The sequence below is a fragment of the Meleagris gallopavo genome, chromosome Z (assembly GCF_905368555.1).
Source record: "Meleagris gallopavo chromosome Z, MGAL_WU_HG_1.1, whole genome shotgun sequence".
Classification (NCBI taxonomy): domain Eukaryota; kingdom Metazoa; phylum Chordata; class Aves; order Galliformes; family Phasianidae; genus Meleagris; species Meleagris gallopavo.
In genome coordinates this window covers 18,539,665-18,561,263 of record NC_139435.1, presented here as the reverse complement: position 1 = coordinate 18,561,263, position 21,599 = coordinate 18,539,665, and the positions used below count along the sequence as shown (strand labels likewise).

The following is a 21,599-nucleotide window of genomic DNA, read 5'->3' as shown; positions in this document are numbered from 1 at the left end:
GAAGACTGGCATTTTAAATTATGTGAATACTTTTGAAAATTTTACCCTGTAGCACTTACTATTATAGCAACTTGTTCTCCGTTATTTTTATGGGAACACATTTTTTGACCTTATAATCTTTATATTTTGTCAATTCATGTGTTCTTACTCATTTTGTTTTCCAGGTAGTTATATCTCTATGGCTTGATGGCAGAGTGAAAGGATTTGCTTTCCCTCTTAGTGAAAGAAAACAGGAAGTTACTACACAAACAATTTATCATTTAAACCAAAAATTTATTCTTTATAGAATTTTTTAATGCATTTTTTGTTTGTTTGCAGACAGATCTTGGCTTGATTTTTGCTGATCCTCTGCTTGCCTTTTTAATTGTATGATAATAGGGTTTTAGATCAAGGAAGAACAAACACCTGAGCTTTCTTCGGGAGAACTGGCTTTGTCATGTTCAGTGTTTCCTCTGGAACGTGGTAACATCATTAGGTTTTTCATCTATCCTTACCCAATATCCACATATTCCTCTAAAATATGCAGTCTTATTAGTTCTATATTACTCTTTTCTCCAATTCATCATGTAATCTGAGGATTTGTGCAGAGAGCTTACTAGGGAACAGAGGGTTAAATCTTCAAATCCACTCTATACACAGAAAATCATCCCTGATTAATAGCATTCTGCAATCATACTTAAATTCATAGTAATTAAATAAATAGAGAGGGAGACAGAAAAATAAATAGATCATGAAGCCATGAACTACTTTTCTTGCCTGTAGTGACTGCAATCTTAGTCCTTTGTTAATATATTACTTAAGAGATCACGTTCGGTATTAGTTTCAAATTAATAGCAAGGAGACATCTCACTTACTGACAGGTGCTGCTGCAATTTTTAATTGCAGAATTTGTCTCACTAATCAGCACAGTCATCTGAAAGTCTGTTTTCTTCATTGGATTTTGAAAAGTAAGGTTCTCTCTTTGGTTCCAAGATGCTAACATCTGAAAGTCTACAACACAGTAAAGTCCCTGCCACAAAAGAAAAATGTATATCCAAAGCAGAATATATGCATGCATGTGAACATCCTATGAGCTTAACTTATATGCTCTCTCACAGTTTTTTGCCTAAGGCCAGCTTCTCTTCTCCAGCAAAAGAAGTACTCAGACAGCAGGACCAAGACACACTTTGCTGGAAGTTACTGTTGCTCTTTTTAAATTCCCCCCCGATTTGAATGTTTCTATTCAGTTAGTCCCCAGAGTGCACTGTACTTGTCAGAAGCAATAAATCATCTGAGGTTTTAATGTTTGGAAAGAAGGTAGTGCAGTCAGTGGTGCAGCTAATCTAGAAAGTGATTCTGTGCCAAGAAATTTTAGGGAAGCAAGTAGAAGGCAAAGAATAGCAAGGATAAATTAATCTAATTGAGTTTAATCTGAGTTATCAGAGATGCTGCTTGAACTGCTGTGCCCAGATTATGCACTGAGCTGGGACCTATGTGAACTGGATGCAAGTGGCTGAAAGATATCAATGATACAGAAAATATATTAAGCTACTATAAAGCAGAGAAACAGCTACCATTCACTTTGACTGCTGAATGGAGATTCATGCTGGATCCTTTTTTGCCTGAATGAGTTTTCCCATTCTTTGTCATAGACCATTTTAGATATTTCCATAGCAACAAATTTCATGGCCTAAGCAAAGAAGTATGCAGCAATACTTTCCTGAAGCATATAAAATCCTAGTAAAGCACACTGCACGCTGGCACTATGCCAAGGAGAAAAATGTATTACAAACAATTCTTAGAACAATTAAAAATGCTTTTAGATGCTGTTAACGCTTTTTAAATTGTTTTCTCAGGAATATTTGTAATGCAGATTGTGCAGAGTCTTTCCTGATGAAAATATTCTTTTGGTCATACTGTTCTCAGAGTTCATGTCAGTGAGTATCCAGAGTAATGCACTAGACAGGAACCCATCATGTCACCCAGATGGCACAGCTCGCAATCTCAGTGAGAAACAACCATGAGTGTTACAATCTGGGTGACTGGAAGATGCAGTTTTACTAAACAATGTCAATGCTGAAACAGAATTATACACGTAAGGTGGAAAGTTTAACTTGCTAAGCAAGAATTATCTTCCAAGAAAAGCAGAAGTGTAGCAAGGGTGACCATTGCAAATGATATGGGGAAAATGAGAAGGGAAAGATAAAAATGGATTATGTAAAGCAAAGTAACTGAAATAGCAAGAGAAAAATTCTCCTGCAGTGATCAAAAAGTATTTTCTGCTATTTTAAGAATTCGTTCCAAGAAACGTGGGAGAAAATGCATTAGTAAAAAGTAGGAACCTGGAGTTCATTGCTTCTTATTTGACTTGAATTATAGCCTTTACAGGCATTGCTCTGGATCTTAAATCAGAAATCAGTATCATTTTTATTGAATTGAGCTTCTTGCATGTTTTTCTTAGTCTTTGTCCAACACAATTCATGGTTGGTACACAGTAGCTACAGTCTTCCCAGGGACATTTATGGTTTTGAAGCATAATCTGCCAGTCTTTGGTATAGTTTTTTTTTTTTAATTACACTGGATATATAATAAATAATTATTTAATAATTACACCATTTTAATTAATTAAACAGTATTTAGACTGCTGTCTTGAAGTGCACTTCAACATGCACTTAAACATCACTGGACAAGTTAAGTATCTGTATTTAAACAGGCTGTAATCCTTCTGAATACATGTAGATGGACATAATGGGAAAAAAATAAAAGTTATAGATGAAAATAAAGATATTGTTTCTATATGGCACTGGAAATGATTATTTTGATGTGTATATCTATATATAAGCTATCTCTCATTCATTCCAGTTCTACAACTGAAAGATTTTATTGAGTAATAAAATGAAATTAAAATAGAGTAAGTTATTCTTAAGAATTAAATGGAAGAAACAATTCTGTTAATGAGATGCCTCAAACTCTTCAAAAGTCTAGATGACAAAGTATTAAATATCCTGCTGACCAAACTGTTCTGTACAGTACCTCACTACACTGAGATGTCCTGAGTAATCTAAATGCTTTTTGTTCTTTCCCGTGTCTGTGATTCAGCAGGGGATAAAGCAAACGAGAGAACACGAGTGGACAGAAAAAAAAACAGAAGATGCATGCCTTACAGAGGTTAATTCATGCAATACCAGAGTAATTCCTAGGCTTTGGAAACAGAGATATGGAATTGAATGGGTTCTAATGCCTATGAGAACAGAGGTTTAAAAAAAAAACCACCAATAGTTCAGATTTTCAACAAAAATCTCATAATGCAGTATCACTGTCATATTTCAAAATGCTGAAGAATTGATATTTCAGACCCAGGTTTGGATAGATATCCAAAATTTATCCTACTTAGGTCATAACTGCAGTCTGCACATCACTTCTCTAGATATAGTCAGCAGGATTATAGTTATAATGTAATGTTATTATGAGAACTTCCCACTTTAATTTGCCACTGAATATATTTTTACCTCATTACAGAGGAGTATTCTACTACACTGCCAAATGTTTGGCAGAGGTGAAATAAAATGGTCAGAAATTCAGAAATTTTCACTGAAGTTAATTAAGAGTGCTTTTCTGAATTAGTGTAGGAACCTGACTCCCAACAGATATGATTTTGTTCTTTCTGCAGTAGGTTGAATGACATGTAAATGTTTTGTTCTTCACAGTTTTGCTTAAACATGTGCCTCTGTGTGTATTTAGAAAGAATTTACCTCAGTTCTGAAGGTCATTTTACTTTCTGGCTCATACCACAAGCATTTATATTTTCAAATATGAATGTGTTTTGTAGCATTTTCACATATTTCAGCCTGAGGTAAATTCTATCTGTTATCTGAGAAATTAGCAGATGTTCACCTGCAGACTCAGAATATGAGTGTGAAGGTATGTATCAGCTGAATTCAGTAATTAGAACTGTTTTAGAGACACTGTAAGTCAATGGCACACATGTGCCAGTTCATCTCAATTTGCTTCCTAAGGAAGTATTTTTGAAATTCTCATTTAGGATCAGAATTCTTAATGCCAGGCAGTTAAATGCCTCCTTTTCCTTCTGCAAATGGTTTTGAAATTTCCCCTTCTTTGAACTATATGAAGAGGAGCTGTATTAATTACAAGGAGTTTTCTTTTTCTCATGTTGACTTAATTTTTTTTCTCATGTTGGCCACGTTGACACATTGGACTCTGGTGTGGATTTTATGCTACGCTATAAGCATAGCGCTCTGTATCACTGTCAGTCAGATAAAGTAGTTTTCATTTTGTTATTTCTGTGCAACGCAATTTCTGCCTTAAAAAAAAACAACAAAAACTACAAATTCACATGCTAGGCTAATAATCTACTGCTTTATAGTATACTGAAGAACTTGACACCAGAAGTGTTGTGGAATTTAGAGCTGATTTATCCTGTTTTCTGCATACCTATTAATTCACCCACCATAATTGCAATCCTACAGTGTTCTGTCTGTAACATCGTTCAAGAACATAGCCATCATCTTTAAAGAAGCAATTTCCTTCCTCAAAAAATTTATTGGTGGTGTTATCTAGACTTTTGTGTAGCACAAAGCAATGTGTACAGCCAATTCTCTCAAGCTATTGCTTTGACTTCTGGTGTTTCTGACAGCTTTCAGCAGCCACAGTGCAAGTTTTGAAGTTCAGTAGCCAATATAAAACTGCAGAGAAAATTGCTGAGAAAAAGACTGGTGTATATTTTTTTTGTAAAAACAAAACAAAACAAAGCAACTTTATCTTAAAATAATTAGCATTTGTTTAAAAACCACTGTTTGGAATACTCAATATAAAATTGGTATTAATACATACAACAAGAATGCAGTTGGGAAAAAGATCAGCAGTTATTAACATGGAGTGAAGTTTTAAAAGGCTATGTGCATTTTTCATTAATTTATTTGTGGTCTGCATCCTTGTTCTCTTTTAGAGTTACATAAGGCACTGATCTCAGGGCTTTGCATACTGAAAGGACAGCAGAAACAGATGGCTGAGATTGGAAGGATTAAAATCCTCATGACTGGTCTGCATGCTGTACAGACCCTTCTTGAAAAGATTTATTCTGCTTGTTATTATTTTATACCAAACTCCAATTCACATTTATAGGATTAAACTCTTACAACATGTGTACGTTTTAGTTTAAAGAGAAGAAGTGATACCATTGAAAATTTGGGGTGATGCATTATGAACTATAATATTTTTTTCTTGTGCCATTCAGGTAACATAAAAAAGATTTAAATTGAGCAGTCCAAAGTGAATACAACTTCGACTTTCAGTGAGATCCCTCTGGCTAGTCCATGTAATTCAGTAACTAGAAATGCAGTTATTTTCTGCTTTAGCTAATTTCAACTACACAATTTCCAAAATAAACTCACAGTTTTCCAACAAGTGTTCTCATAAAGGATTGACAGTAATCAGTTTCAGTGAAGCTGAAGCAAACCTCCCTTGCTAGATTATTTTTTTTAATGATCAATAATACTTTGCATAAATAAAACAGATTTGGAAAACAGCTATATTTACGTGAGCTAGTCTTTTCAGTTAATCATTAAATGCTTTATCTAAGTCATGATAGCTAAAAGGAGAGTTATCTCATTTATAGCTTTCTTATCCAGAATAGTAACAAAATCTTACTGCTTTATGAGATATGGGGCACAAACTACATTCATACTGAAACTCATTTATATGTTTCCTGCACAAGAAAACAGTGAATGTCAAGAAAAGCAAGGGATAGGAGAGATGGAAAGCCACTCTTCACCCAGGCTCATATAATTACTTTTCACCTAGGGAGTGAACTAGCACCTTCTTCCACTGCACCTAGTTTATAGGCATTTTTAATGAGCAAATTCAGGCCATGTTTGCCTATTTTATATTTTAAAAAACAGCAGCAACAAGCAGCCACCTAGTCCTCTGTTTCACAGCTTGTGGAATTGTCATGTGCTATGTAATATCTTAATAAGTGTTATTTGAAAGGATAACTATTATATTCTCTTTCTCTTTAAAGTGAGTAAAATATACATCCCCAGTTTAGCCCTTTTCTTGCCAGGGTTTTTCTGTGAAGGCTTGCTGAATACTTTCTCTATTTGCATCCACAGACCCTTAACTAACATTGCGGAAGTTTTCTCACTGAGGCAGTAGTGCTGGTTCATTCAGTGGGTTTGTAAACCAGTGGTTAACTTTCTTGAGGCAGAACAGAAGGCAAAGGATTGATGTGGTTTTGGACAAAGCAAGTTGTTATGTATCATCTCAAATTCAAGGAAGTGAGTAAAATCAGGCTGTAACTTAGAACAATCTCTGTATTTTACTACTGCATTATACTATGACAAATATTGGGAGAAATTTAGGCTTTGTATACTGGATGAGAAACCTAGGTTGTTTTTAGCATCACCTACAATATGTTTAAGCAGTATCTTCCCCTATTCATACTAATTGCAAAATGGTGATTTTTGTTAGATTATTTAAAAGGGCTAATTAACATGTATTCTGAAAAGATATACTTTCCCCCAGCTTGTAAGCATTGCTCAGCACTTCAGGTTACTCCTTCTTACAACTGTATTATAGTATATCCCTGATTCTGAAATAGACTTACATATTGTAGAGTTAGAATATGTGATCAATCACTGCATTGAGAATTTGATGTGCAACACAACACTGATTTTCACTTTTTACCTTTAACTTGGTCTCATATTTTGCTGTATCAGTGAATGTTAATATATCATCATTTCATCAAAACTGTCTATTTTACTGGAAAGATAGACAGGATGACAAGCTTTGTTTGCTTCCTCTTTTCAGCCCAGCTGTGTAATTTATAGTCACTCTTAGTTGAGAAATGTGTGTGACTCCAGATTGTGTTTACCGTATTGCAGGAGTGAAAGGTAAATTGTTTAGTAGGATTGAGGTAAGAAGAATTAAGAAGAAAAACGGACTTTTCTCTACGTCATTCTTCTCATTCCTGTTGCAAATGCGGCCCATTGGTGATGAATATAGAAAAAAAATATAGAAAATAAAACTGTAGATATGAGTTCAGTTATCGCTGTAGGGTTTAGTCTAAGTGCATCTTCATTTCACAATTTGTCCATCTTCTGGCATCAGTGGTACATTGTCTTCTGTCCAACTGAAAAGACAGATCTGAAAGTAGATTTCTCTTCCATTGCAAGTTACTGAGAAACTGGTTCCATTAAAGTCTATTCTCATTCTTGAGTATCCATTTAGAAATCAGGGGCTACACTGGGACTATCCATTAAAGACTGTAAGTTCTGCTTTTAGTATAGGCTGGCTTCTTAGTACAGAGCCTGACAAACACTGTGAATCAGTGTACACAGCAGCCAGGGTCAGAGAACCCCAGAGAGAAACAAGAATAGCAGCTCTTCTGTTATGGACTATGAAGTTCTGCAGCCTTTGCCAATACTCAGAAAAACTGAATGAATAAATTACCTTGTAAGCAATGTAAGCTTAGGTTTAGGACCTGGGCCTGCTTAACGTGTCTTCCAGGAAAGAACTCATTAGCAGACTACAGGCTCACCTCATTTTCACTCATTCCCTCTTGGACCTCATGCATTTTGCATTACATTCTGCAAAATGAGTCATCTTCAGCTGGAAGAATAATTCCAAGTTTGGTGGTAGGAAAATCTACTTGTGCCAACTGCTCTTAATCAAGAACTGTGATTTAAAATAAATAAATAAATAAATAAGAATGATCAATACCTAAAACTCAGACTTCTGATCACAAGCCAGTTGACATAATGTCTTTGTGCATGAGAATTTTCCTGTGTTAGGTGACTCATCTCAGAAGACCATCTGTGCTGAAACATGGGTCTGCATGGAACTAACACTCGATCACAGAAGAGATCATGTTGATCGAGCAGGACCTACCTTTCTTGCTGGCTCACTGTGTGGTGAAGTACTGGAACAGTCTGCCCAGGGAGGTTGTGGACATGCTGTCCCTGGAAGTGCTGAAGGCCAAGCTGAATGGAGCCCTGGGTAGCCTGGTCTAGTACTTGATCTAGTGGCTGGCAACCCTGCCCACAGCAAGGAGACTGGAACTTGACCCTGGAGGTCTCTTCCAACTCCAGTCATTCTATGATACACTTAAGTCTATTATATATTCAGACATGCCTCTGTGTTTCATGCTTCCAATTAGCTAGCTCTATATGGCTTATTATATTAAATCCCTTCAGAACAGGCTTTCAGTACAGTTGGGGAAGGAAGGCAACTGTCTTACACCATCTGAAAACTTTATGGAGGCAATGACTTCCCAGGTGTATAACTGGCCAAGACTTTAAAAATCACCCAACAGAAACTACGTTGGTATCACAATTTGCAAAAAAGGCACCACTGAACAGCCAAGGAATCCCAAATGCCATATTTCCTAGCAGAAACCTCCTGGGAAAGAGTTGCAAAAAGGAATTTAAGTGGCTTGCTGCAAGGACATGAAGAGAAGTGACAGGAAGCAGTGAAAGAGATGGAAGATCTTACTGGACAGCTCTTACTTTAATATTAAAAGCACAAAAGTATAACTTCTTTCAAATTTCCTAATCAAGTAAAAACCATAGTTCTCATGCAAGTTTGCACAGCTGTAAATGAACTTCTGTGTAACAGAACTGCGAAAATATGGGTTTTTTTTGTTTGCTTGTTTTTTAAATCATAGTTGTTGTCTGCTTACAGTTGAGAATTTTCAGCTCCAACTTGGAGCAGACCTTTTGTATCAGGAATATAGATACAAAGTTGAATTAATTCTAAGCCATAATAAATCATATTTATTTTCTGATTTAAAAAAAGATGACAGAGAATAAATTAAGATAGTCTCACATTTTAGGATAACAATTCAGTTTTCTGATTTTAATAATATTAAGTAGGAATAGGAGTGCATCTGAGTGAGTGAATTTTTCCACTGGATAGCTTACTACTATGCTAAAGAAACAGGAAACAACTCAGAAAAAAACTACTGGATTAGAAGTTTACCTTTTATTAAGCCATTTGCTAGTGGACACACTGTAGGAGCCATTGACTGCTTAGTCTTTAATTGAAAGAGTGCTAAGATTTATATAAGAAAAACGCCAGGAAGAATTCAATTCAAAGAAATGGAGGAGAAAACTGGAAAACAGTTTGATGTAGCCTGGTCACCTGAGTCAGTGAAGTGCTAGTAATGGAATGCAGAAAGGCCTGACAGATGAGAGGAGGCAACTAGTGGAAAAGAAACCAACATTTATTATTATTAATGGTAGTAGTAGTAGTAGTATTTATTAGCATCATCTTTTGAATCCCACTTCTACCAGAAGTGAAGCAAAATCAGAATTTGGGGTAGGTTTGTTTCTTCTTTATCAGATTTTTGCAAATAGAAGCAGCAGGAATGGGAAATGAAAAACTGCAAATCTGCATTTCATGTTCTGTTTTTTCTGTTTCCTAAACGAAAAGAGACCTGTATGATAGATTTCAGCATTTCAGCCACAGTAATGTAATACGTTTCTTACTTCTCTTCTTATTTTTTGTTTTCTTTTTTGTGTGTTTTTTTTTTGTTTTTGTTTTTTGGTTTTTTTTTGGTGGGGGGGGGAGTGAGGGTGAGAAGGCAAGTAAATCTAGAGATTTTTTGGGAGGATATAAAATGAAAAGTCTGCTTGAATGGTGCCATTCCCCACTTAGTACTCAATCCTGAAAATCTATCAGATAAAGGAGCAGAGAAGGATTCTATAGTCCTGAAACAATTTATGCTCTTGGATCTGAAGATGTCTTCAGAGAAAAAGCAAGCAGCTGACATACCTAGCATGTATCTACCTTTCACACAGGAAAGTAATAGTCAGGTGATGAAACCACTTTGTTCTCATATGCTTCTTCTACTTGGAAATATGTGTAAGCATGTTATTTATCAGCCACAGATTTTCATTGTATGACATCGTGAAACCAAAATTTTTTTTTTGTTGTTGTTTTTTTTGTTGTTGTTGTTTTTTGTTCCTCCTGCTAATTCTCATGATGAAGTATGTAAGGCTTTTTTTTGCTTTGTAAAAACTGGACTTGGAGCACCAAAGAGATTATCACAGTACTCTGATCTGGTGCAGTTCTATCCTCCTTGCGAATTTATATTCCCATGAGTTCGATGTCTCATCACCTTTTCAATTTCATTGAAGTAAACCATTCTTTAGGAGATTTAGCTGGCAGCACGGTAAGACAAAATGATAAACCAATGTGGGAGAAGATACTAAGGAGAAAATGACATTCTGAATTGCTGAAAATTAAAACTGTATGTTGAAATATGACAGAAAGGATCCTAAAGCAAAAATATTTATACTGAAATCTCTGTAAAACAGGTAAATCCAGTGTGGGTTTTGCTGCTTTTCAAAGAAAATTACATGGGACATAGACATATTTCATATCCCTCACTTACCTGATTAACACTTAAAACACAAAAGCATTTTTGTGTTTGGAAATATTTGTGTATATTGTGTATAGAAAGATTTTTTTCAACTTTCTTTTAAGGTCTTTGTCCCATGTGAATTTATTTCCGAAACTACAGTAATTCATTTTAAAGATATGTCTGCCCTTTTCTCACATATGTGAAAAATCCTTGCAAATCGAAGAGCAGGAGAAGATCATTATCCACATATGATATCCAGAGCTGAAGCACAGATAAATAGCACAGCAAGTCCACATCTTTGAAAAAAAAAGGAAAACAAACAAAAACACTGAGAGAGACTCTAGCTGAAAAGGTGTGTGATTCTTGGATGGAAAAGGTCCAAAGTAAAATTTGAGTATAGATACTCAGCTGTACAGTGAGCATAAGGGAAGGGAAGTTAAAAACTGAAATGAACAGCATTGTTGTAGCTTTTATCTTTTTTTAGTTGAGAAAATGACTGTACATCAAAATAAATGTTCACCGCTTACTAGAAATGAACTTAGTGAACATTAACAAGGCTTATTCGCCTAGATTTCAAAATGTAAGTAATGCAATCAATTGTTAATTTATTTAAAAACAGAAACTTGACATAAACTTGCAGGTTAGTTTTCATTTTATACATAGTGTTTTAAAACTGTTTGGAACATTTTCAATCTCTGCATTAGGAATAAAGTGGGCAAGATATAGAGGGATACTTCCAACAGGATAACACAAACTCACAGGTCCTGAATAACATTGTCATTTGTTGCAGCTTTTTGAATAAATGTGTAAGTCTGAACACAGAGGAAAGCTTAAACAATGTAGCCTGAAAGTCAGCACAGAGCTCATCTTGGAACTCATTGCAGAGCAGCGAGTTGTAGCCTGAGAACAGTTCCATGGTTCTAAAGCTGTTACTGCCATGGTTGCACAAGGGAGATTGCTCTGAACCAGCAGCAGTAAAGGCTTTGAGCCTTTGGGAGGAGGCTGCATGGATAAATCATTGCACTGAGACTCACATCTGGAATCAGCCCTGAGCTTTCTTATTCAATCTCACTCTTTCTTATGACTGCCTATCTCACACTTTCTGTCTTGTAGTGAGGATAAATCCATTAATGTCTGAGAGATGCTCTCACAGTCTAGTTTGGTGATCGGCCATTTAAAAATCTAACTACCGAAAGACAAATGGAATAACTGTATATTACATGATACTGCTCTGAAAAAATCTTGAAACAGAGTTTATTACACATACAATTTCATTTTTTGTGTTTGTTCAGCAAGTTGCAAGGGCTGAAAAGGCTTCTGCTAAAACAGAGAATCTTGCTAAAAAATCTATGGCTTTTTCTTCCTTTAAAATTACCTTTTTCTTCCATGTATTCCTTTAACACAAAGACAATCCTTATTTCTCGTATCTCTTGTGCCTATTTTTTCATGCATTTTTTTCCTTTCACTCATCTTGTGACCCGACTTTCAGCTGTGTTCTATTTAAATGTCATGTTTTTCTTTAAATGGAACCCTAGAACGTGTTATCATATATTTATGCTCAATTATCTCTATTATCTTTATTTTCATTAGCATCCTCTTTACAAAACAGCTGCAAGATCTACAAACAAAAAAGGTCAAAAAAAAAAAAATCTCAGATGTAATGGCTTAGAGAGATTAGAATAATTCTACAGAAAAAAAAAGAAAAGGACAAAATAGATTGTGTATAGAGCTTTTACAAAAGCAGGACTGGAGTGAAACAATTCTACCTGGAACACCAGATTCAAATTACATCTTTATGTTTTTTTAATCTAAATAACAACCGTTCTCTGAAAATCAATATTTATAATTTTAAGCCTTTTAATTGTTTCACCATTGGTTATGATTGATCTTTTTGGGTAATTAACTCACTTAGGAAAATTCACTTTTCTGCCTTGTGCGTAGTTTATTTCAGTGCTACAACTTAACCATTCCTCAACACAAAATGATAAATATTAAAGTCCTTCTAAGGTTGTATATATATTCTTTTTTTAAATAGGGAAAAATACTGAATTTAGTATCATTAGCTCAAATATTCCATGCAATAAAGACCAATATTATTCTATTTCAGCTAATTACTATTTTATTTTCTGATCTATTGACTGTCTCACCATCTGGCAATGCTTAGCCAAGGTTATCTGCAAGCCACCACTAACATTTCAGTATTAGGAGATACATTTCCTAGTTTTTTCAAAGGAAATCTTGTCTTGCAGAAGAGAACTGCAACACATGCAGATACCTGAGCTAATGTATTTAGTTAGTGGGAATGAAGGAGAAAAGTGTGCATTTCTGTTGAAGGCCTGTGCCCTGGTGAATCAGTAATTACCAGGCTAAAGCCCACCCTCTCAGCTTTGTGACTGTCAGATTTAAGCTGGTTTTGCTGTAACTGCTCACGCTCTGATTGCATCCCTACCAGCAGTGTCAAAATAGCTTTAAACAAAACTATGATGTCCAAACCAGCTGCTTTCCTGCTACTGCCTGTAGCAGTTCTCAAATCAGTCTATGTATTGTTCTTAAAGTGTGGACTGTTACCAGGTGACATCTATGTAATTGGCATAATAAACTAAAGCATGACTGAACCATTTCACAGAAAAGATTGAGCACATGGACCAATTAGTTGTTCAGCATCTGAAAGTTGTTTAGCAAAAGGAAAATGATTTAGGAGACTTCTAATTTGTTGATTTCTTACTTTTCAATATGTTGTTATCTTATGTGTATGGGTTTGCATATGTGCATATTTGCTATTGTCAAGAACTATTATAGTATCTTAATATTATCCTTAGGCATAACAAAGAATATTCTTTAATACGCTCATAAGAGGGCTGAATTTTATTATCTTGAAGTGTTCTCAGAATATGTGATAAATGTCACAATTACTCAGATTTTATTTTTGCGTTACAATCATTAGGATTTTACTTCTTTAAGTGGAGAGAGACAGCTCATTGTATGGTGCAGAAATTCTTTGGCAATCTTTGCTGTTATGTTGATGATCTTAACTGGAATCTACCTCCTAGACAAACTGAATTCTTATCCCACTTAAAAGAGTTATGCAATCAAAATAGTTTTTTACAAGCTTACATTCAGAGATTTCACAGTGATTTTTGAGCTTCATTTAAAATCTACACGAAGAGCAAAACATTATCTTCTTAGTGCTGGAGAATCTGAGTTCATCAAGCCCTTTAGTTATGAACTCCCCATTCAAAGCTGTCAGTTCTACTGGATCTTAAAACTGTTACATTCAATATAGACAGAATTCACTAAAAATTGTTCTCTGTTGCTGGTCAGCATGCATGGAGCCTTAACACCTTTAAGTACACTTTCTTGAGTAGAAAGCCTAGTTCCATTTCAGCAACATACAGCTTGCTCTTTTGGTTTGCTGCCCAGTTTGGGATTCAAACAGCTACCTCAATGAATGGGATTTTAAGCTTTTTCAGGCCTAGCCTAGATCTGAATTCTTTAACTTCTCAGCTTTACTTTCACTGGAATGGTGGCAGGAATGACAAGAGTGAATGATAAGTTCTGTCACAATTTGCCACTTGGTGTTGTAATAGTTGTTTTCAGAGTCAAATTTAATGCCTGTATTTGTGCATTTATTGCTGCACCATATGAATGGTAATAATAGACCAATATAAAAAAGAAGGAAGTTAGTCATGGCTTTTAGGGCAATGTCTGTAAACTAAGACTGGTTGGGGTAGACGGTTTTTAATGAAGATTTTTTCACTCTTATCTCAGAATAGGCTGATTATGGATTAATCATATTCATATTGGCAGGATGTGTTTATAATACATCTAATCTGCAGAAGAAGAACCATTCATTTTGAATAATGTAGGTGTGTGGACAATTTCTGTTTCACTATTTTTTCCCTTAAATTTTCTTCCAGTCTTGCAAAAGACAGTTGCCATCATGACCAGGAATAAATGATTATCTGATTAAGAAAAAGTCACTAGATTTCCACTCATTTCTCTTATAGACCGAACCCTGTTTGACTTCTATTGGCTTCTGGAAAATTGCTCACTTCCTGTAATTGAAAAAGGGGCATCTGAAATGAGGCTGTGCTTACTGAGCAGGAAAGGAACGAGTATAGTCCCCATATCATCTTTCTATTCCGTTATCTGCATAGTCCCTCTGCCATCCATTTAAAGAAATGATTTTCAAAACAAAAATAACAGCAGAATTGTGAAATGCAGATATTACAATATAACAGTGCAAAGATCTTATGAACGGCAGCTATGTATGCAGCTTTGCAGCCTATCACCGTTTGCCTCTACAGACTCATTAGTGCACTGCTTCCAGCTTTCTAGCCCATTTCAGACACGGGGAAGCAGCTATAATTCTTTAGAAAAGTAATGGAGTTTAAACTGTTTTTGCTAATACTATTATTTGACACATCTGAGATGAACAGGAGCGTTGTTGCATCATATTATGGACGTTAACGCTGTCTAGATGTACAAACACTATTGGTAGGCATCTGGTTAAATCAATCTAGTGACTGATAACACGAGGTACCAAAACTTGGCCTTAAATACTGCTAATGCATTTCATTTAAGAGTAAGTTGGGCTTTAAAACACTTCTGAGTTTTACACATATGGTACAAGTATAGTATGTCAAATGTGCATGTGGATGCATATGCACGTGCAGGCAGCACATACAGGTGTGGATGTGTAACAGAGATGCAGACACAGAAGAATGCTTGTCAGAGCAGGTAATTTGACAGTTTGTAAAAACAGCTGATCAGGATAAAAAGCAATTGGTCGAGTCAGGTGTGAGGTGCAAATGGGACTGATGTTAAACCTAAGAATTCAGTACATGGATGCTGCAGATTTTGTCCGAAGTCCCGTTAGAGCTGATCATCAAACCAGCCCAATAAAACAGTTGCTGTCTGTGTTTGCCCCGGTTTTCCCATCAGCACAGATGTGCAAAGGCTTTAATCTCCAGCACCTCAAAATGTGTTTGTCTTTTTTTATCTTCCACAATGCACTGTGTAGTTCATCATCAGATTCGCCTGCGTATCAGTATCCCTGTTCCCTCTGCCACACTGCTTTCAGCACTTCTACCAGGCTTTGGCCGTATCACCCCGAGCCACCTTAGGGCCAATACGTCGGCCGTGCCCGGCGGCGGGACTGAGCGAAGAGCCGTCTCGGCGGCAGACGAGAAACAAACACGGCCAGCTGTGGCCGCGCCTCTGCCCTGCCCGGCACTAGCGGGGAGAGAGAGACTATAGGGAGCGCGGCCCCGAGCTGGCCGAGCTGCAGGGAAAGAGCGTGGCGAGCGGCGAGATACCGCGGGGTGAACTCCGCTCTTCCGCTGGCTCCATTCCGCAGCTTAGCAGCGGCCGCGCCGGCTTCCGAGCTGAGCGCTGCGGCTGCTGTCGCAGGCGGCGCGATAAGAGTGCCATTGACGTCAACGAGGCGGCGGCGGGGGGGGCCGGCCTCGGCTCCTTCCTGTGCCATGCGGCAGCGGGAGGCTGCCGGGCCGGAGGCGGGGAGGTCAGCGGCTGGTGCGCTCCGAAGGACCCCCTGTCCCCGCCTGAGTAAGGCCTGCTCGAGGCCAGCGCGGGTGTGCGGAACGGAAATAATTGATACCCGTCGTTGTGCTGGAGCCGGACGGAGCGTTACACGTGGATAGTTAATGCGGCCTGTAGGATAAAATGGCCTTTTACAGAAAAAAAATCTGAAGTCAGTACGTAGCAGTACTGATCGTCAAGACAAATTTTTTCTTTCTGTGACAGGAATTTAGCTCTGTGATTGTTGTAAAGGGGAGTGCCTGTTCAGCCATGCAAGCTACGGCCAGTGGCTCAGCACGTTCAAGCCTGATCCTCTCAGTGTTGCTTGTGCAGGGCATGTCCAAAAACTTCTGGTAGGACAGTCTCTGAACAGCTGGTAGGGCTTATCACTGAGCTGCTGAGGGGATACATCCCTGTACGTCTTCTGACTGAAATTCCCTTACAAGTACTCTGCATTTACCCGACTTGAGATTGATGTGCTTTCATGCAAAATCATGCTCTCACTGCATCTGAATTTTCCCTGAGTCATGAGTATCCCCATAAAATCCCCCAAATCATCAATGCAATATCTTTATAGTGTGTCAAAGCAAGATCACATGTATTTTTCTGTCTATAACTAAGTCTCCACCTACTTTTGTCTGACTTCACTCCATAAAAGTTATACCTGTTCCATTTGTCTTATTTATGACTTTATGGCTTTTTTTTTTTTTTTTTTTTTGAGTAAACGTAATGTCCTCACCACCTGTATATTGCCAAAAAGTGGCGCCAAATGAGGTAGAATGACAGGTTTTTGTTTCAGGAAGGATTACATTACGATATTTAAAATAAGTATACTCAGGAGTGTTGTATGTTTCTGAAGAATTTGCATGTTTTTATAATAAGTGAGAACACAGCAAGAGAGCTGTGAAACAGGCAACTTTCTCCTATCTAGGACATTAACACCTGAATGACATTGGCTTGGGGTTGACAGCCACCTCAATCTTTGGCGCTGTTGCAATAACTTCCAGACATTGTGGTGCACATACCTATGTGAAACAGATTCCATCTTCAGAATGCAGCAGGATTGGGAAATGTCAGTAAAATAAACCATTTCTGCCTATGTAGTCATGGAAGTTTGTAACTGGGTTATAACTGGATGTGGCTTAAGATGACTAAATTTCCATGGCTTTATGGATGTGGGAATAAATTCAAAACGAAACACTTTCTAACTGATTTCTCAAGAAAGCAGTCTTGTTAAGGGCCTGCGTCCTTGGTTAAAATGCTTTGAGCTCTAGGTTTGCTTTGTTGTCCTGTTCACAGCTTACCTCATCTTAACCCAATGCATCATATATCTGATATTGGATGAGTATCATATGCTTATCTTGTTAACAAGACATGCATGTATATACAAAAAAGAAGATAATGCTACTTCCCACAACAAAACTGGCTTAAAACCCCTTTCTTAATGTTTTTCTGCATGTATTCTGCTGCATGAAATAGCAAAGCAAAAGTCAAGGGACACTACCAGTATTCTTTGATTTGGTGCATAACCTGATTTTGTTTATTGTCTAAAATGTCTAGAGGGCATCAGGAGTGTTGTTGTGTATATTAACTGTTAACAGTTGCATTTTTATTCAGCAGTCCTTGAAATAAGTCTAGACTGACTGGCTTGCTGTGTAATGCTGCTTAACAGTTGCATTTTAATTCAGCAGTCCTTGAAATAAGTCTAGACTGACTCTGGCTTGCTGCATAATGCTTAGCATGGGTTATTTGCATGTTATTAAATTGGGTAGCAATCCATGAGCTCATTATTGGTTTTTATCTTCCATATTTGTGTTATATTTGTTCAAAACATCAGACTATAATATAGATGTTTATTTTTATGAATATTGTTCTGGGTACAAGAGCTTCCAGGAATAGGAGTGGTTGTATTTACATCATTGTACATATTAAAACATACCCTAGTGATAAAGTAGCAGATTACATGTGCATTATTAATACATAAGACAGCATGCATGGTGTAGCCTAATCCATTTCACCAGGAAATATGTGCTGTAATATAAGCGTGACTCACACAAGCAGAGGCCTGATTGTGTTTCCCGCTACTACTCAGCCAACATTGACTAGGGTTGCAAAAGATTACAGTCCTTCTGGGTGTCATTTCATGGTCCACTGGCTCTGGCACGAGCAACTGTATGAAGCAGTTAGTTGTCCTTGGGTTAGAGCATTCAGCAGTCACCTTCAGGGAAGTTTGCAGACCAGCTTGCTTGCAACTTTCTTGCCTTTGGTCCCAAGGACCAACTTAAAAGGCAACAGGACAGTGCTATTTTGTAGCATTTCAGAATTAAACTATTACATAAAGGAACTTTTGTTGTTTGTTTGTTTTTCTTAGTGGGTTAGCATTTGTAGTGGAAGAGCTGCATTAAAAAATAAAATTCTATTAAAGGTTAACTGATCCAGTCAGCTTTGGCAAATAATGAGCATGTATATTTCTCCACCAATTCCGTCTTATGCAGCTTCTTAAGTGGAGAATGTGATGACCCTTTAAAACAGTGTTCTGAAAGATATATATATATATATCTTTATATATATCAAATTACATGTATTTGTATATATATATATATATACATGTAATTTGTCTGCTAAATATTTATCCTTTGTTACACAATTAAAAATACAAAGGCAGTAATGGAGTCAGTGAGGTCAGATGGACCTTCTGTATGAACATATCAAGATAATAAAGATGTCAAAAACATTCTCAAACATATGGAAAATTTAAACATTTCACTGATGTTTCCACTACTGTGACACTGTTAGGGAGCCCCAGTCCTAGGCTAAGGTTTATACTGATAAGCTATACCCGATGCTCTATGTCTCAGAGAGGTTTTAATTTATAATATAGAAGCAGAATTCTAGAAAAGGGTTAATTCAGAAGAAGACAGCAAAGTGATGTTTTATGAAGAAAAGAAAAGCTAAAAGCTTTATTAGTAGTATTATTTTGCATGAGAGACAGCAGACCCAACATAGTGGCAGCCTCATTTATGGTAGGTTTTGGTGTTATCTGAGCAGTAGGGAATTTACAGACTCAATTTGGTGAAAGTAATGTAATAGTTTTGCTAACATTTGGACAGAATGCTCTGTGTGAAAGCAGGATGACAGAAATTCACCTCACCTGTCCCTTATTGCTGTCTTGATGGAAGTCGTCAGTTTGGCCATGTAAGCCACATCCTGGCTGTGCATGAACTACTCTTATCTCTTCTCACTTGAGCTCCAAAATCGTTCCCAAGTAACTGGGCTCTTGCTACTCTTACTGTAATTGCATTGATTTTTATAGCTTTCCTATTGCCTGAAGAAAATTAGGCAAATTATATGCTTGTAAGTGTTCCTTGAGCAGTTTAATACATGTACATTGCAGGAGCTATTTATTTTCCATATTTACTTGTGCAGGGTTGAACTATTAGGTTCTGCAAATCAGTGCTAACAGCATTAAAGCAAAAGCAACAGTTTTTAAAGCCTGAAGTGAGTTATACTTAATCAACAGGAACAATGATATGTAGGATCTTTTTGGCAGTATCAGGAGAAAAGTTAGAAAGCCCTTGTCCCATTGTTAACTATTTGCAGAATTTAAGGTTCTTTGGTAACTTCATTTAAATAATAATAATGAATTGGCCAGTCCTGTCATGAAATCTTGCTCACCTTAAGTTTAAGGAAACTGAAAAAGTGAAAATGGCATGCTTACTTTACATTGTGCTTCTTGCTAGTCAGAGAAACAAGAATATGCACTTTTGTATGGTTTCCAATAAAAGAAGTAACAGCAGAACAGGGTATGAAATAAGAGCATAGCATACAGATTTTGTAATAGCTTAGAAAAAGTTCAACAATTGAAATTGTTAGTTATCCTCTAAGTTGAGTATAGAGAGATTGTTTTAAAGGTCATTTTTCTGCTTAGCTTGAAAATAAAATAATAAAACACTTTTTCCCCCCCTTGATACTTTGTTAGAACATTAAAAATGCAGCTGAAAGGAAACATGAAATCAATATCTCTTTGTTCCATTAACATTATATTCGCGGGGCTACGTTAACTGTTACAAAAATGTCCTTTTCTGTCAGCAAGTTCCGAAAGACAAAGGAGAAAAATAACAAACAGCAAGAACAACAAAAAACTAAAGCCACCACCACAAGAAAAAAATTGAAAATGCTACCATATACAGAGTAATAGCTTTTAAAAATTTAATAATCATCCTGCTATGGGTACTGCTTTTGTTTGTTTCAGTGTTGCTTTTTTTTATTTAATTGTATGGGGAAAACACAGTCCTTTCTTGTGGACTTTAGACAAATGTATTTCCCTTTACTGCTTGTGTCTTGTTTTCTTCGAGCTTGACATCAGACTGTGAGATGACATCATTACAAACCACTAATTAGAACTGTATTGTTGTTTACATTTGAACTTGGCACTCTCTTTGAAGTTTACTGACATTATATATTCTCTCCCTTCTGCTTTTAACTTTCTTCCAGAGGATGTTGGCTGACATTATTCTTTACCTCATTAGTGCTATAAGAGTTGCTGTGGGGTTTTTAATTATTTTGCAGAGCACTTTGGTTTGATAGGAATCTTTCACAGTGTGAAAGAGGCATTGTATGGAATCAGAAAAGTATTTATGTTGTAGTTTCTCCCTGTTCAATTACAGTTTGCTTTGCAAATAAATAAACAGATTTAACCTTCCTCAGAAGCCTTAATTTGTACATGGTGTGGCTAAAGAGCATGGACTTAAGCACAGTTTGAACTTTGGTGGAAATTTGTTTTCCAATCCTTATTCAAAAGAAAGATTAAACAATTGAAATTACAATCCTTTTAAAGGAAATTTATACTTGGAGCAAAGGAGAAATTAAACTTGTACTTAACAATACTCTGCTATGTTGTGGCAATTTCTAATTAAGCATTTGTGGAAAGGAAGCTCCATCAGACATACCAGGATAGATAGACTCAGTAAGACAAAATGGGGCTGATTGGACTTAAGTGTGCAAGTGCATAGGTGCTAAACCACCTGGTATCAGGTCTTTCAATGACTGTGAGGCAAGATTTTGATCTTAGCCTTCATCACTGACTGGCTTTACATGTTTTGTTGCTCTGAATGGGGTGACTTTGGGTGAGTGGTTCTACATTTTTACACACATTAGAGAGCTTTAACCATGTATTTGTTGTTACACTTGTGTATAGTGGTGAAAATGCTGATCTGAATAGATCAGACAGTGCTCCTGAGTGGGGTTTTTTAAGGCAGAATGGTGCAATGAAATCCTCTGTAGTTTATGTCTAGGGGGTGATGTGGTGATCTGTGTAAAATCAAGAGGAAAATACAGTAAAAGAAGTGTTGCTAATGAATTTGGGACCCAGGCTTATAGTTTCTGTTTAATAAGAAGCTGATATTAGAGGTGCACGGTAAATTATTTAGTCATGGAAAATAGTGAATGGAAGTACTCTGAATTGTTTCTAATCATTACACCGAAAACTACCTGCATTGGCATTAAAGTACATGGAAAGGGTGGGTGAACTCAAAAGTCTGCAAAAATGAATCTTTGTCTTGTTTTGGGGCAACACCAAATGTGAGGTTTCAAGGACAGAGCCCTTGTCACAATGACCTATGGAGGGTGTGATGTGAAGTACAGCACTGCTGGGCTAACGCAAAACAGCCCTTTTCTTATAGGCATCAGTGATCTGTAG

At 36.7% G+C, this 21,599-nt stretch overlaps 1 protein-coding gene across 10 annotated transcripts in view; it reads left to right on the top strand.

Moving 5' to 3' along the window:
* PDE4D (phosphodiesterase 4D) overlaps positions 1-21,599 on the top strand; it is a 594,225-nt gene that overhangs the window by 501,872 nt on the left and 70,754 nt on the right. The gene's annotated exons all lie outside the window — the stretch shown is intronic.